Raw genomic sequence first — 16,103 nt, 5'->3', positions numbered from 1 at the left:
TATCTCCGTTATTACACGAATACTGTCGTAATTGGCCCCATATGCAAAGTTTAATGTCACCATTTTGATTTTATCTGTGTTTAATACATTTTAAGGGTTGTCTTGGGGTATTTGGGCTTCGAGTTTTGGTGTTTGGTCGTTATTGTGTTATTGTGTGGTATTAATGTTTGCTTTGTTAGTAATCCGTACTCAAGCTAAAACTGATCCGTTTTCAATGTTATTTAGTACTCAGATAATCTAGAGCCTGAAAGAGGACATCAGCTATTTGTTATCCGTGCGCTGAAAATAGTATTTTCGGGCTGCGAGTGAAACTTCTTGCTTGAAAATTGATATAATAATTAGGTCGTATTACTCTCTTCAATAATTTTTCGTTTCAGAAGTTCAACGCAACGCGATTAAGATCCGAGAGATCAGGTGCAGAATTGACTGGTTCAATGTACTCTTCGAAGCACAGGTGTATCAACTTTTGAAGTTTTTTAAAGTTTCTTTAAAAGCACAAAGCTATTTCCAATCCAGAAATGGACCCCGTGACGGCACTTCAGCAGTACTAGAACAACAGTCAAAGTCAGAGCAATTGTGTAGTACACAAAGAAATTAAGCAATCACTAGCTACCTACAACAAACACACAAACAATACACGTGTTCCACACAATAATTTTCCTCATTCTTAGAAACAAACGAAATTACCACATTATTATGTCGGTGTCGGGTAAAAATAATACGGAATAAAGGATATGACTTACAGGCAGTCATCAAGATTCTACGCGCGTTGACGTCCCCTAAACTCTTATGGGCTTTTTGTCAATGTAGCTGTGTCTATGTGTAAGTGTGTGAGTGTTTGGGTTGTTGTGTGTGTGTGTGTGTGAGGTGATGTGTTTTGGGTAGTGATAGGAGTATAAAAATATTATTTAGAGTTGAAGAGTTTGGAGATTCGATGAATTATGTCGTCATTATTTTAGAGAAAAATCTATTTTCCCCCTGAATGGTACTTATTTTCTTTTCATGAAATAGACTAAATAATGTAGAGTTAGGCCTCTTTTTAGGTTCAAATAGTTTGAATAAATTACAATATGAGACGAATTTGAATAAATTCATTTTTAAATATTTATAAGTATAAAAAAAGCTTCATTTGTTCAAGTTAAGCTTGTTTCGCATATTACAGAAATTATCTCGCTAGACTTTAATAAAAATACAAACACCAGTCTGTTTCACGATATTACGACACAAATTCAGTAAATTATTGCCACCCACACTAATATAATATCAAGCGTATGTGTTATTTGCCTTAGGTATAATAAAACGTCTATATACCTTGTACATGTACAATGTGTTTGTATTAACATCGAAATGAATCAATAAATAACTTACTTAAGTATTGTATTTGTTAATTTTATACAAAAGAATAAGTAAGTAGGTAAGTACTATACATATTTTATCACTTTATGGAGGGTTTCTTGATTTCATCCCCACCATTTTACATTGAAAATCTTTGAACAATCATGAAAAAAGTCCTCCATTTTGGAAGTCGGTTGAAAAGAGGCTATCAAGATAATAATATTTTCTGTAAGATTGTTCGAATTCCTCGTAAAGACATAGTATAAACAAAGTTTTTCAGTATTAAAAGTCAAAGTTAAATCATTTATTTCATTTAGGCCTTCACAAGCACATAAGAACGTCAAAAAATATAAATAAAGTTGATTATAGTATTATAAGGGTGCCTATTATTATTTTAAGACTAAGGTCACCCATCAGCGGTTGATCAATTTGCCCTGGCAACTAATGTTTACCAGATAGACCATAAGGACAAAAACTAAAGGAAGCTCCGACTTTCAAGTTTAGATCGTGGAAACCACAACAGAATTCCTAAGTTTAACACTCCATTATATTTCTATAGAAAGATTGCTATCTACAGACAGCTAACAATATGTGAATACTAACCAATTTGCCGCGTTCAATCAACAAACCTAGCATAGAGGAAAAATACCTATCAACCTTTTTTGTTGCCATTTAAAAATAAAAAAGTCCCCTCTCTATTCACACTTTACTTCTTTAACGAATTACTTAAAGCAATTTTGAAATAAGAACTATTAACTACTGTTCTCGCGCCCTTTTTTTCTTTTTTTTCTTGTCGTGAGCACATTTTTTCCAGCCTGTTGTAAGGGCAGGGTGATTCGCGCCAAAACCTAATAACGCGAAGTAATTTTTCAATTGGTCGTGTTAACGTTTTTTGAAAATGTACACCTTGTTTTTGGACGGTGTTATGTTGTAAATGTTTAATCTTTCGACTGTTAGAATAGCTACCGAAAAATAAACATCCCAAAATTTGTCTTTCAAAATACAGTTTTTAATTATTTCAATGAATATTTAAAAAATAATGCTTAACATAAAAAAAAATTTCGTTGAAAATCATAAATCAATGATCAAATGTTTTTTTTTTGTGGGTGCTCTAATATGACTGCAGAGTTAAGTAAGTATTTTGGAACCAAGCGGCCAATGGAAAATATATCTTTCAAATTGCAATGAACAGAAATATGCTGACGTAATTATGATAATAAATGGAATTCTTCATTGCATTTTGCGAAAAAAAAAAACTACCTTTCGCATTTTCGCATAACACCATCCACTTCTGCAATTTGCATACAATTTTTCTCCCGTGCAATACAGTGCCTTTTGTCTGACGTCTGTGAAACTTTTACAAAACGTTCCTTTTTATTTCTTTCCCTTTTTTTTTCTTTTTCATTTTCGTCGGAACTTATTGCAGGTTGATCAGAATTTGAAAATAATTTTTCTTTCAAAAAAGTGGAAGAATCAGTTTATTTATTGCATTTTTGGAAGAAGGTATTTTTTGACTTTGTATGTGACTGTGACTTTGACTTATTATTGTTATATTAAAAAAATACAGTAGAGCAAGCTAGGTGTGTTCTTCAGTATAATTTCATAACTTCACACTATCATATAAAAGGAAATAAAGTATTTAAACAACCAATTTACAACGGGCTATTTACAGGTGTCTCAACTAATTGTACGACTAAATGTGAAAACTATATAAATATTTGAGATATTCTCAGAATATGATCAATCATGAGTGGTAAAATCATAAAATGTTTAACAATGTAAGTAAGTTAAAAACTGCATGTCTTTGACGTGTTGACGGGCGCAGAAATGTAACAGACCCACAATTGCACGATTCAATGATTTGTTACGTAGACTTACAACCCTCGTAGAATTGGCAGGGGGAGGCGAAGGGATTCAAATAGTCAAACGTTCACAGAGGTTAGCAGTATTTTGGTTTTGTAACTTTATAACTTATGAGAACAGTACCTACGGCAGGTCTTATATTGGCAGATAGGAACATTATGAAATGTTTATATTTCCGTATTAGGTATGTACCAAAATACTAATTGAAAAACAAACTTGTAATAATTTTGCAATCGTCACGTATATACTTAATAGGTATCGTACTTATTTAGCAACAACTTTACACAAGTGTTTATAGAAGATATAAATAACTACCTATTATTTTCTGTATTTTTCGTGTGTACTTCAATTAAAAATGTCCTATCTAAACGTTCATAGTCTACTTACCCACCCCTCAGCGAGTAACAAGGGCAATCTTGTGGGTGACTTTTAAATGAACAGAAAAAAATAAAGTTAGAAAAAAATGGCCACTTTTAAAACATGACTTTTGCATTATGCCGTCCGATACGGAGACTGTTAAACACGATAATAGAATTATTGAAATAATTTCTATTTTTGTCACTTCAATAAGAAACATAATCAGGTACTTATATGTAGCTAGCTATTTTCAGATTTGATATTTCTAGTTTAGACACAAAAATATCAGTATAATTGAATAAGTAGGCATGTAATTTTCCGATAGCAAATTCCGGTAACTATCTAATACCTAACTATCGAATGAACTGAAAAATATTTCATATTTTTAACAATCTTTTTTCAGCAAACAAATATGTACTTGTACATAATTTTTCCTGAAAAAGATGTGCATAGGTATTTGTTAACATATGCTTAAGCTAATGGATATATTTATCTGGCAAAAATAATTTGCTTTTCATTTCAGGTTATTTTACTGTTATTTTCTTACAGTTTATTACTATTTAATTCACAATGAAGCCTGTAGATCCAGACCCTTTTAAAAGCTTTTCTTAACAACAAAACACAATTTTTGCAACAACTCCAAGCATCATAATCCTACCCATACTAATTAATTATCAAAGTTGCATCATTTACCCCAAAGTGTGTCAACCAGCATTTCATCAACAATTTTATGGTGTACTTCTAACACACCATAAAATGTTTAAACATAAGAATTGGAACACTTTCTAGGAGCGAATAATTGGTTAATCGAGCGACACCGTGAATTTGAAGTGATGACTTTATTGTTAAATTGTTTTAAGTTTTAGGAAAAGCTTCTGGTAGTTGTCTGTTTATTTACGGTAGAACTTTTATAAATATGTACTTGTTTAGAAGATTTCTGTTTATGCACGAGTAGAGACCGTACATGGTTCTTTTCTTCTCATCAAGTGAGTTGCAGGTTTAACTGTTTATACGACGCTAATTAGAGAACAATATAAAATCAATTGTGTCTCGCGTATAGCTATTAGCGTTCCGGCATTCAAAGGGTTAATCACCTAACAAGCCCTAGTGTCAGCGTTTTCCCAAATCCGCCTGACGGCCTCTGACGTGGTATTGCAACGACAGCTTCAGAGTAACATTAGGGAATGCCAGCTTAAGATGCTTTATCAAGCGCGATGGTATACCATTGCCAACTTCCTGGCGGATCGTCAGGGGGTAAAAAAAGGAATATCAATAATCTGGGTTTATCGATACATCCTACATTTTATTTCCTTATTACACTGTAATTTTCCCAGTTTCTTTCCAGCATCATTAATTAAAGAATCAGTTAATCTAATCTAAAGAGTCTTAATATCAGTTACCTACGTGACATAACACATGTTAGCCAATTAAATAATAATTACTTTTAATTAAAGTGAAGTGTGCCATCGACCTTATTATCCTAGTTAATTAGAAACGTCGTTAACTTAATCGCTTGTGTAAACATGCAGTTTCTCACGATTACACTCTGATTCTCAGGGACATGGAAAAGTTAGGGACATTAGAAAGGTAAAAATTACAAAATCAATAAAAATAATTAAATATCTATGAGAAAAACAGCAAACAAAAGTTACAGTAATATCTCCTCCCAACATACCTCCGAGCCTTTTCCCAATCATGTTGGGGTCGGCGTCCAGTCTAACCGGATTCAACTGAGTACCAGTGCTTTACAAGAAGCGACTGCCTATCTGACCTCCTCAACCCAGTTACCCGGGTAACCCGATACCCCTTGGTTAGACTGGTGTCAGACTTACTGGCTTCTGACTACCCGTAACGACTGCCAAGGATGTTCAATGACAGCCGGGACCTACAGTTTAACGTGCCATCCGAAACACAGCCAATGGTGTCTAAGATATACTTAGAAAGTACATACAAACTTAGAAAAGTTGCATTGGTACTTGCCTGACCTGGGATCGAACCCGCGCCCTCATACTTGAGAGGTTGGTCCTTTACCCACTAGGCCACCACGACTTTTTAATATCTCCTCCCAACATAATAAAAAAAATAACGTCCTAATCATCTGTCATTTAGGAGCAAAATAAGTTACAAAGAAAAATAATTCTTCCAAAAAATGCTGAGCTGACGAAACCTATCATCGAATATGTGGAAAAATGTTTAGGGTTTTCCGACCACAAAGGTCAAATTAGCTTACAACAGCAAAATACCGCTAAAATGAAACAATAAAACTAATACTAGCAGAATCTATACGGTAATAATATCTACTGCTAACACTAAAATACGTTAGTCAAGAAGTCTTGATACTTTTTTAGAAAAAAATATTTAATTCCAAAAAAGAAGACGTTGTCTAAAAATAGATATTATTACAGAAAATAAAAACTTCAGAGAGATCAACTTTACAAGATCGTTGGAGTTGATTAGAAGACGATAATAAACTTAGGCATTATACGCATACTCATACGCATACATTTCTATTCGTATACAAAGTAAACAGCATACATAAACTCCTATATCTAGGTACATTTCTCAACAGTCGCCTATTTACTCCTTCAATCTTAACATTAGCATATTAATACGTCTGATAAAACAATGAATCAATATCGCTTCGTCCCGGAAGCAGACAGTAGGCAAAATACTCCTTTTATACGCCTATAGGAGATTGCAGTAATTTTGATAGTTGAATGATGGTACCGTTAGTGAGACAATGAATGAAGAACGAAGCAACGACTGGGGTAGACAGTAGTCTACTATTGACGGATTATTCACAACTTGGTGCGAGTTATCTTGGTACTTGATAAGATTTATCACGTTTTGAAATTGCTGACTTTGCCAGTCTGTATTTTATTTTACGAATCCGTCGTTTCAACGATGTTAATGTTTTCATCTGAGACGCATTTTGTACATCAAAATAAGTAGGGTACAAACACAAAAGTTATTTAATTTTAGATCCCATTTATTCCTTTTCAAGCTAATCTGTAACTTACGTGAATTTAAAAACACTCATTATTACTAACTATTGAAAATCTACTTTTAGTAATCATATATTTCAAAACACTTTGATCCAGACTATTTAAGTAGTATGTTAACATTAAAATACGAGCCTAAAGCCTAACAAAACCTCAAAAACTTATAAATCCACAAATAAAATACACCCAAGTATCAAAACCATTCACACCACACATTATCTTAGACGAACTCAGAAGTCACGTATCACAGCGGTCGAGACCGCACGTTCACCAATCATCTAAACCAAGCCCGTGACCGTATACCTGACTCTTTCCCCCCCACGGAACTAGGTATAACTATCTCGCTCCCACACGGCGAACCCGTCGGGAAATCTGAATAGTATGAAGTAGAATTAGGTGCTTTGACATTACTTTATAAGGCGTTGATAGATTTTCTTTGAACCTCCTGTGTATGGGGAGTGGAAAGAAAGTTTTCGGTTATGGCAAGCGTGATAGTTTTGATGAGTAGGTATACCTATGTGTTTTATGTAAGTAAGTATTTTTAGCTAGGGAGGGTTTTAGAGTTTCTCAATATGTAGGTTCTTGTTTTGTATCACTATTTCATTAATTTATGTTGTCTCAAAAGGGCTTCAGCATGTTCGCTTCGGACATTCGCCTTCCAAAAATCTGGGACTCTAGACCCGTGGTTTGGTAGAGACTACTACTAGGTATTACTTGATTTACGTACAAGGTTAGAGATCTGATAACAATCATTACTGTTGACCATGAAAACCTGGTAACTGTTAATGATTTTTTTTTCACTTTCCCAGCTTTCAATGCTCATTCTATCGTTCAATACTCCTTCGAATTCTGATCACCCCCTTACAGGAAAAATCAGTTACATTATAAACATCCAAAACATCTTAAGGGCCTCGAAAGCCGTCACTTTCAACAATACAGTCAATCCCATTCCGTTATACGTACGCACGAGTGCTTCGGAGCTATCGAATGCTTTCTCTCTTTCTATCTTGCACAATTTCCTTAAGGGGGACAGAGTAAGTTGCAGTTCGATTTTTGAAATATTTCAAATGTCTCGTTGTCGTTTCAGCGTTTATTGGATTATTTTTTGTTTATAGAATCTCGGTTCGTAAATAGTGATGACGTAATTTATGTCACAAACGAGGTTGATGACTCTGGGAATTATAATAATGACATTGACGTTTCTTTCTGTCAACTTTATTGGATAGATTTCATGGATCATTTTCTTTTGTAAAGCATCAATATATTTCTTAGTTGGTTCATTTCTCATTGGGAGATATGTAGCCAAGTTAAGTCTAAGTTAGCAAGTTAAAGATTTTATATCCAATCAACGTCAAATAACTTAAAATTTAATTATAGTTTACTTCTAGTTTTTTAAAGTCTGAGTTTGATCATAGAAATTGGTATACATTGAACATTCCACCAATGATCATAACTCATTCTGCCTCACTTTTGGTGCCATAATCCTTCAGCTTGCAAAAAAAAGCTTACGACGAAGAAACGCGCAAATAACAAGAAAAAACATAATATCTATTCAAAAATATGCAACAGTTTATTCAGATCGTATGAAACAAATAAACATAAGTAACCATTTCCCTAATGCTGTAGGCAATCAAAGAAAATAAGAGTTAATTACATTCATATAATAAACATTGCTTGCAAATCCGGACGTCTTTTGTTTATGATAAGTTATTGACAGTAGATTTATTAATGATTGTAAACGTGGAAGACTTTTGGCAATACATCCATAGTAGGAATTAATGACGACTAGATTTAGAATTTTAGGAGTATGTTAAGGGATCCTTAATTTAGATCGAGTTAATTGAGTTTCTTTTCTAAAAAATTGTTTATGAATACGTCTCCATATATCACTCTACTTTTGTATTCATAAAATTCCGATTTCTCATAATTTCTCATAAGCTTTAGGGCTTTTTCGTTTTTTATGGTGGGATATCATGAATCCCACCGTGGGTGCAACGTGTTCCCTCACGTGTCAGACTCTTACTGAATAAAACCCAACCATGTTCCTTCTGGAGCCCTTCATGGACCAGGGCCGCGATAACTCTTTCGAACAATCCCGAAGCCCGGCAGGATAATGAATATACTCCTGGTGGTACCTCTGCTCAATATGTGTTTGTATGCACTATGCTATCTTGTGAACATCGATATGCGTGGCGGGTAGCTACAATGCACCTGTTCAAGAGTTTAAAACTTTATATTTATGATCTTAGGAAGAAAAGTAGTAGGTACTTTTCGGTAAATACATATGTTCCACGTTAGTATACAGCCAACATTTTTCTATTTGGGAATTGCTTTTTCATTATATACTTATAAGCATGTGGAACAACACTATCTACTACCTTAAAGTCATTTCCTCAAGATAAAATTCAGAATCCCAAAAGTTCTGCTAAAATTTTAACTGACCCAAATTCTTGGCCATTAAGTGTACCTACTTACAGTAAGTACCTCTCAGGTATCTTTCCACTAGCTAGCTTTTCCAACCAACTTACTCTATCTATATGCGAATAAATGGCTTAAGCTAAAAAATAGTATACCAAGAAAAATCGCGTCCATTCAACCCCCTACATATCGCCGCGCCGGTCTAAGCAACCACGTACTCCGATTTTTCTGGTCAAATGCACTACGAACGAAACGCAACGGGCCACTTCGATCGTCACCGATCTATCAACGAAGTTCGCGTATAGAATATCAAATGTGAAATTCGAAATCACCAATCGTAAACGTCCATTTCAAACAGACTTAAATCTCGTACTTGCGAATATTTTAAATTCGAACGACTGTCTTCTGTTTTACAGATGCGATTTGCGTTTTCTAATTTAGTGTTTGTGGCTTTTGTTTTATTGGAATTTGAGCTTAATTGGCTTGTTTTAAAGTTGTATTTTGGTTGTATATGTTTGTTCAATACGTCAACATTTTACTGCAATTGTTTTAAGCATATAAACTATTTCCTGTTAAATGTCTCTTTCGCCCATTGTTTCGGTTTCTCTCTGAAGTGTCGATGATGTCATGTGAAGTTTTCAAGCGAATCGTTAATATATCTTCAAAAATACATTAAATATATGCAGGGGTATTAAAATGAGTCATACGGAAGCCGAATGCAATAAAAGATTTTAAGACCTTAGATGGAACTTTTATTGATAGTTTATCATATCCTGTAATCTAAAGAGATAGGCATCTATTTTACATAGCGACTCAACGTGAAGATATTATTGTAATAGTATACCGCATCCACTTTATTTCAAAAGCTGAGAATATTTTTCTAAAATAAATTATTGTCATCAAAAAACAACAAAACACTTAATAGGGAACGATATCAAAAATCTCCCATTTTACAGTCAACCATAAATTGTCTTAACAACCCTTCACTGCAGGTGGGTGAAAAATAATTTATTCAAATAAATCTTGCGAATTTTCGCAACACTCGGGCCTAGGAGGCCCCCGGGCGTCGTTCCGCGATTCTTTTAACTGCACCAAGGAGGTGGGTTTTTTGTCCCTTCTCTAATGAAAATGCTAATAAAAAAGCTGGTGATGATGTTTTTAGGTAGACAGAATATTTTTTTGCGAAACCAGGTAATAAGATACGGTGTTTGGTTTGGTACATGTTTTTGTTGGTAAAGAAAAGTTTTTAAATTGACTACTTTTTTGTGGTTTACCTAATTTTTAAGAACATTTGTAGGTAAATAGTAAAATAAATTGGTAGTTTTTTTTTTTGCCACTCTGATATAGATAACATTGCGTTGGTATCTACTTATCTAAAATGAATTATAGTTAAAGAAGAAAATAAGTAAAAATCCAACCTTAAAAATGGTATCATTAACGAGCAAAGTCAAGTATATCGCAGGAAGTCTCGCTTCACGACGCAAAAGTCGTAAATAAAAAACGTGAGATAAAAATTTACATTATCGTACTTATTTTAATTTCATTCGGCATTAATCATCGCGACTGTGAAATGTCGCACTCCCATTTATCTCGGGGTACTTTTTAATTTGGTGCTGCATTCTAAGGGTTGAATCGTTGAATGGTTGATTGCGTGATAGTAGGTGACAGGCCTATTAGCGTTTTGATGTTGTTTTTATTTATTATAAGCATTAAGTATAATTATTATAAAAATGTACCTACTGATATTTGTGTATTAATTTTAGAAAAAAATCCTACTTTATATTGTCCTACCATTTGACTGTAATTTTTTTAGCTGTTTATTTCATTCCATCCTCCGAGCCATTTTCCCAATCATGTTGGGGTCGGCTTCCAGTCTAACCGGATTCAGCTGAGTACCAGAGCTTTACAAGAAGCGACTGCCTATCTGACCTCCTCAACCCAGTTACCCGGGCAACCCGAAACCCCTAGGTTAGACTGGTGTCAGACTTACTGGCTACTGTATTTCATTCCCTATTGTAAATATTAATAAGCTTTTTAACAGTGTATTTTATTTTCTAATGTAAATATTTATAAGCTATACTATCAGATTCAGACAACAAAGTAACATCGTAAAATGACAGGATAATCCTCAAGATATATATCTATTATACTATACTGCATTACTTTCTATGCAGAGTCGAAAATTGTATTCAAGACCGAAGTGCTAGCTAAAACCTTAACTAAAACCTGCAATATATATTTTTCAATAAACACAATGATGTGGGCTCCTTGCCAAAGGTTAAGGGACCCTGTTTAAGGGATATTTGGTCCCTAAACAAATTGTATGTCGTGATATTCTGGGCACGGACAAGACGCGACCTTTTTGCTGCCAAAGAAAAGAGGTGTAAGTACGAAATCGATTTTTTATGTGTGTTTATTTATTACAGAGGTTGGGTTTGGAAAAAGTTGCTTATAGTATGTATGGTTAGATACTGTTAAATGTAAGCCTACTTTACTTGAATATTTATTTTTAATCTTAAATTCTATATCAAAAACATGAAAAAAATTATTCGATCCAAAAATCACAGTTCTATAAATAGCCTTGAACCAGGGGTAAGTCTAAGGCCGCTAGCTAGATTTCAACTTTGATGTTTTTTTTTCAGTTTATTGCATCACATAGGTATTCAAACTTCAATCAACGTAACAAGAACAAAACATTAATTTTAATAGGTATACATATACTAAAACTATTTCGTTTCACCTAACTTAGTGCAGTGTCCTCAAAATCTCTATTTCGCACTTGTTCCATTTTCTTTCGCGCTGCGAGCTAGGGTTGGATGAAAAACGACATAGAAGAAATTAAGTCTCGCTAGTGAAAAATGGTTTAACGTGGACAACGTTTAAGGGACTTTATAAAGTAAACATAGGGTCCCCTGGCTCTGGCTATTATAGAGAGTCAACACGGTTTACAAAACGATTAGTTAATTGATGTGTGAGATAACGTAGATTTTGACAAGACTTAAATATGACTCACTGTGCTGTGCAAATCATAATTTTCAGAAAATTAGATGGTTATTTAACAGGTAAATATTTTTCACCAGGTAAGTAGGAGTTTCTTCCTCGTTCCTTGGGAATTACTCCGTCTGTGCACTTAGATAAATAGCCTTCAGGCTCCTTTGATAAATGAGATAAGTATCTAACAATATTTTTTTTCAAGTCAGTCTGGTAGGTCCTAAGATTAGAGTAGAAGCCAACAAAACAAACCAACTCTTCTGGTCTTATCGACATAGATTTACATGAACTTTAAGTAAGCATGTATGATTCTCTATCCTATTACATTCTTCATAAATATTTCGATTTTATACGATAATATCATAACCATATTTTTGCAAAACTATACAGAAAGATTCAACAGAAAAAAGCCAATAAAAATTTGAAAAAAATCACGTGTGACTACAAAAAAAGGTTTTTATAGTTGACAATGAAAACCTTGATGTTATCGCAAAGCAATTTGCAGTAATATATGACTTAATCTATACAAAACTTACGGACAAACAAATGTTTTATGGCTTAGGAAGGAATATTGTAAATCATAGTTTAAATGTTATCAGCAATTTGTTAACCTTTGTTGTATTTTGATTAATTTTATTGCTGTGTTTTATAGTGTGAAAGTTTGAAAAAATTGTGGGTTACCATGTTTTGATCTATGGCAGTCAGGTGGTGTTTTGTTTTTTATTTTTATTAGATTTTCATAATCGCAAACAATTTAGTTATAATTAACTACCCAAATACTATTTAATTTAAATGCTCTGTAATAAAACAGAAATACAATAAAAATAATTTATTACAATTTTTTTTTAAATTTTTGTAACCATAAAAATAAAATACCTCACTAAAACACAAAATTTTCTTGTTTTAAGCAATAAAACAAACCTCAACAACAAAATAAAAATAAATTACACAAAACAAAACACACGCGATTAAGCAATAAAAATGGCTACTGTTTTTTGACACATCCCCTTTCTAAGAACACATAAAATCCACAACGATTTGTTTATATCGCATTAACAAGAAGGTGCCTTAATAAAGTAATAAAAATCCTAGAAAGGACGGCTAAGGGTATAATTTTGCTATTAATATTCAATTTTAACCCCCAAAACTTCGCTGCCACTTCAAAGAAAAATCTAAGATGACGATCTAAGGAGTATCTACTTACTTACGTAATTTCCGAGTAGGCGTTTGAAGGGTTAACTCGAAAATCGTGCGTGTGTGCGCGCGTTTGGTTGTGTGCGTGCCGTAATTATATGAATGTTAACACTTAAGCGCACGTGTTACACTATTTTATTCGTGAAGTTTTTTTGTATGAATAACTCTTTTTACGAATTTGTATGTTTTCAGCATTTTCTTAACTGTACGTATTAGTAGAATATGTATGTACGAAAATTATTAAAATAAATTAAACTTGCCTTTGTTTTCGTATATTTTGGTATGCCTCCATCAGACCACGGGACTACAATAATCCGGGATTTTTGGAAGGCGAACGCGGGGCTGAAACCAACACGATGAAGCCCTTTTGAGACAACTTTAATATAATGATGACACAATTGCTATTATTATTATGTCACAGAGGTAATTATAATGATGTAGTATTACCTTAAAAAATTAAAAAAAACTGTATGTAGGTGTTTTGTGTAGGTTCAAATTGTCTTCAGATTTAGGGCTGATAAAATGATCTTGTTAAAATAAAAGCAGTGAGTAGGTGTCATCATTATTACGGTTAAGTACCGTGTAGGTTTCATAATTGAGTAATAAAAATAATAGGTATTTTTTTACATTTTAAGACAAAATGGGTTCGTTAATTAAGGCCAAATACTTTTTGTAGTAGCAAACGTTGATTGAAGGAATAATAAAAACAATTGCCTCATTGTTCAAGCCAAGCAAAGCTCTGTAGCTTGGCCGTAATTTTTAGGAAATTTGAGACATCCAAAGGTTTTTTTTCAACTTCTATTATTGTTGTAAAAATAAACTCAAAATATGGAACGTAAATTTAAACTAAAATCATTGCCGAATTTTGTCAATGATTTAAATAATTTATTATTAAACTATAAAACGAAAGCCTTTCCCACTTAAACAAATATAAAACTAGCTACCTAAAAAACTGATTCACAGAAAAATCTTAAACGACATTTTTTTTCTCTCATATCATAACATTTTCTAGTAAAACTACAAAAACACCCCTGGCGTACACCTGAGAGTTTTGACAGTTGACTATCGAGCGATCATAATGCGCGCGCGCAGATTTACGACGTCATAAAGACCGGCGCCCGCGCACCACAATGGCTTGTTGACAAAATAGAGTAGCGCCCTTGGTAGACCCTTCAGTTTATGGCCTGGGATAGATTAATGTGGACCTGCTTATGTAAAATATAGAGGTACTCTTACTCTGAAAGCGGATACTATTGAGTTAAAACTTGGTAAAAAATCTATTATAAGCTGTATATTTTGGATTATAAATTGTGCTGCACTGATATAATTGTGCTTAAAAAAAGAATGGTTAATAGTACATTGAGAGTAAAATAAGCGTACCAAAAATACGTACCTATGTACACCAACATACTCTTACATACCTACATCCTGTAACTGATCATCGATTTTTTTAACTGTCTTCAATAAATGAATCATTAATTTAACCGCCTCACCAAATAAGACGCCACAATGAGCTTCATTTTTTTTTATTAGGCCGTTTCGTGTCCACACTAATCTTTCCATATTACCTTCAAACATAAACTTATGACATTAGCTCACCAAGCTTTGTCTATGCGTTCATAACTAAACAAAATAGCACCCATATTGATGTGGTTAGAACACCATAACTTTGACAGTTTATGGTCTAAAACACAATGAGAACGGTAGCCATATCACATAAAGATTCAGTATTTTGATGGAATTTAAATCAATTTATTTTGTGTCTCCTGAATAGAGGTACCTTAGGATGAAGTCATAAAAATGAAATATTGGGTGTTTTTTTGTTTTAGGGTCAATTCACACTGAAAGAGCAGCGGCCGGCAGCGGCCGGCAGCGGCCGTAATTGCAAGGGATTGAGCGTGCGCATCGCGCCGCGCTCTTACATTTTCCGTGCTCTTACGGCCGCTGCCGGCCGCTGCTCTTTCAGTGGGAATTGACCCTTAATGTGCTGGTCGGAGTAATCTTTTCTTAATAATCTTTGTGCTGAATTATGTGAAAAATTTACAGTTATGAACCTTATAATTGTAGTTTGTATTATAATCATAAATGACTGACTTATGGTTAATTGATTAATTTATGCCTAATGGACCAATTACCGAAAAATATAATTTGACTTGAAAGTAAATGAAAAACAGGTGTATTTTTTTAAGAAAGATGTTTTTTTACATTTGTTTCATACAAGACAGATGATGCCGTAAGCATTCAATGAGGTCTAGTATGCAACGTTAAGAATGTTTAATTACCCGACTTCAAAAAAGGAGATTCTCAGTCTCCCTTATAAGGAGGAACGCCATTAAAAATACAACTAAATGAGACCCAAAAACCCCTGCCTTTAAAACCAAAAATAAAACAAAAACAACAACCTCTTTGATTACAATAAACATGACGACACTCGTTATTACGATTCGCGTCAAATACTCAATTATCGATCATTATACGCGATTCAGTTTGCAATTGCTCTCATTTCCATAGAAAATACCCTGCCCTGGCAAAAAGCCATGGGGAAAAAATTATACGTAGTATAATATATACCTACTGTGGAGTGGCGTAATATTTGTGTGATGAGATTACTGATTTTAAAATTGACATGTGTAGGTATGTAGTATAGCAGAAAACGACAAAAAATATATGTTACACATTTAATTAATATTAGTTATCTTTTGTAATCAAAAAGATAAATATTTCAGCACTATAATGAAATGTGTACCTAATCACAGAAGCATTTTTTACAACAAAATAAACATGCATTCATATGAAAAAAAGATTTTTAGTTCCGTATTCTACCGCTAGGTGTACCTATCTGTCCCAGCCAAAATTTGTTATAATGTTATACGTACGACACATTATTACTAAATTATTAAATAACAGTAACGGTAACTACTCCATACCGTTCTTATTTAACGG

The 16,103-nt window shown here is 33.5% G+C and overlaps 1 protein-coding gene across 3 annotated transcripts in view; it reads right to left on the bottom strand.

The window, feature by feature from the left end:
• Window positions 1–16,103, bottom strand: part of Trh (trachealess) — a 165,061-nt gene that overhangs the window by 63,281 nt on the left and 85,677 nt on the right. The gene's annotated exons all lie outside the window — the stretch shown is intronic.

This window comes from Helicoverpa armigera, chromosome 23 (assembly GCF_030705265.1).
Source record: "Helicoverpa armigera isolate CAAS_96S chromosome 23, ASM3070526v1, whole genome shotgun sequence".
NCBI lineage: Eukaryota > Metazoa > Arthropoda > Insecta > Lepidoptera > Noctuidae > Helicoverpa > Helicoverpa armigera.
This window is presented reverse-complemented; position numbering and strand designations above follow the sequence as displayed.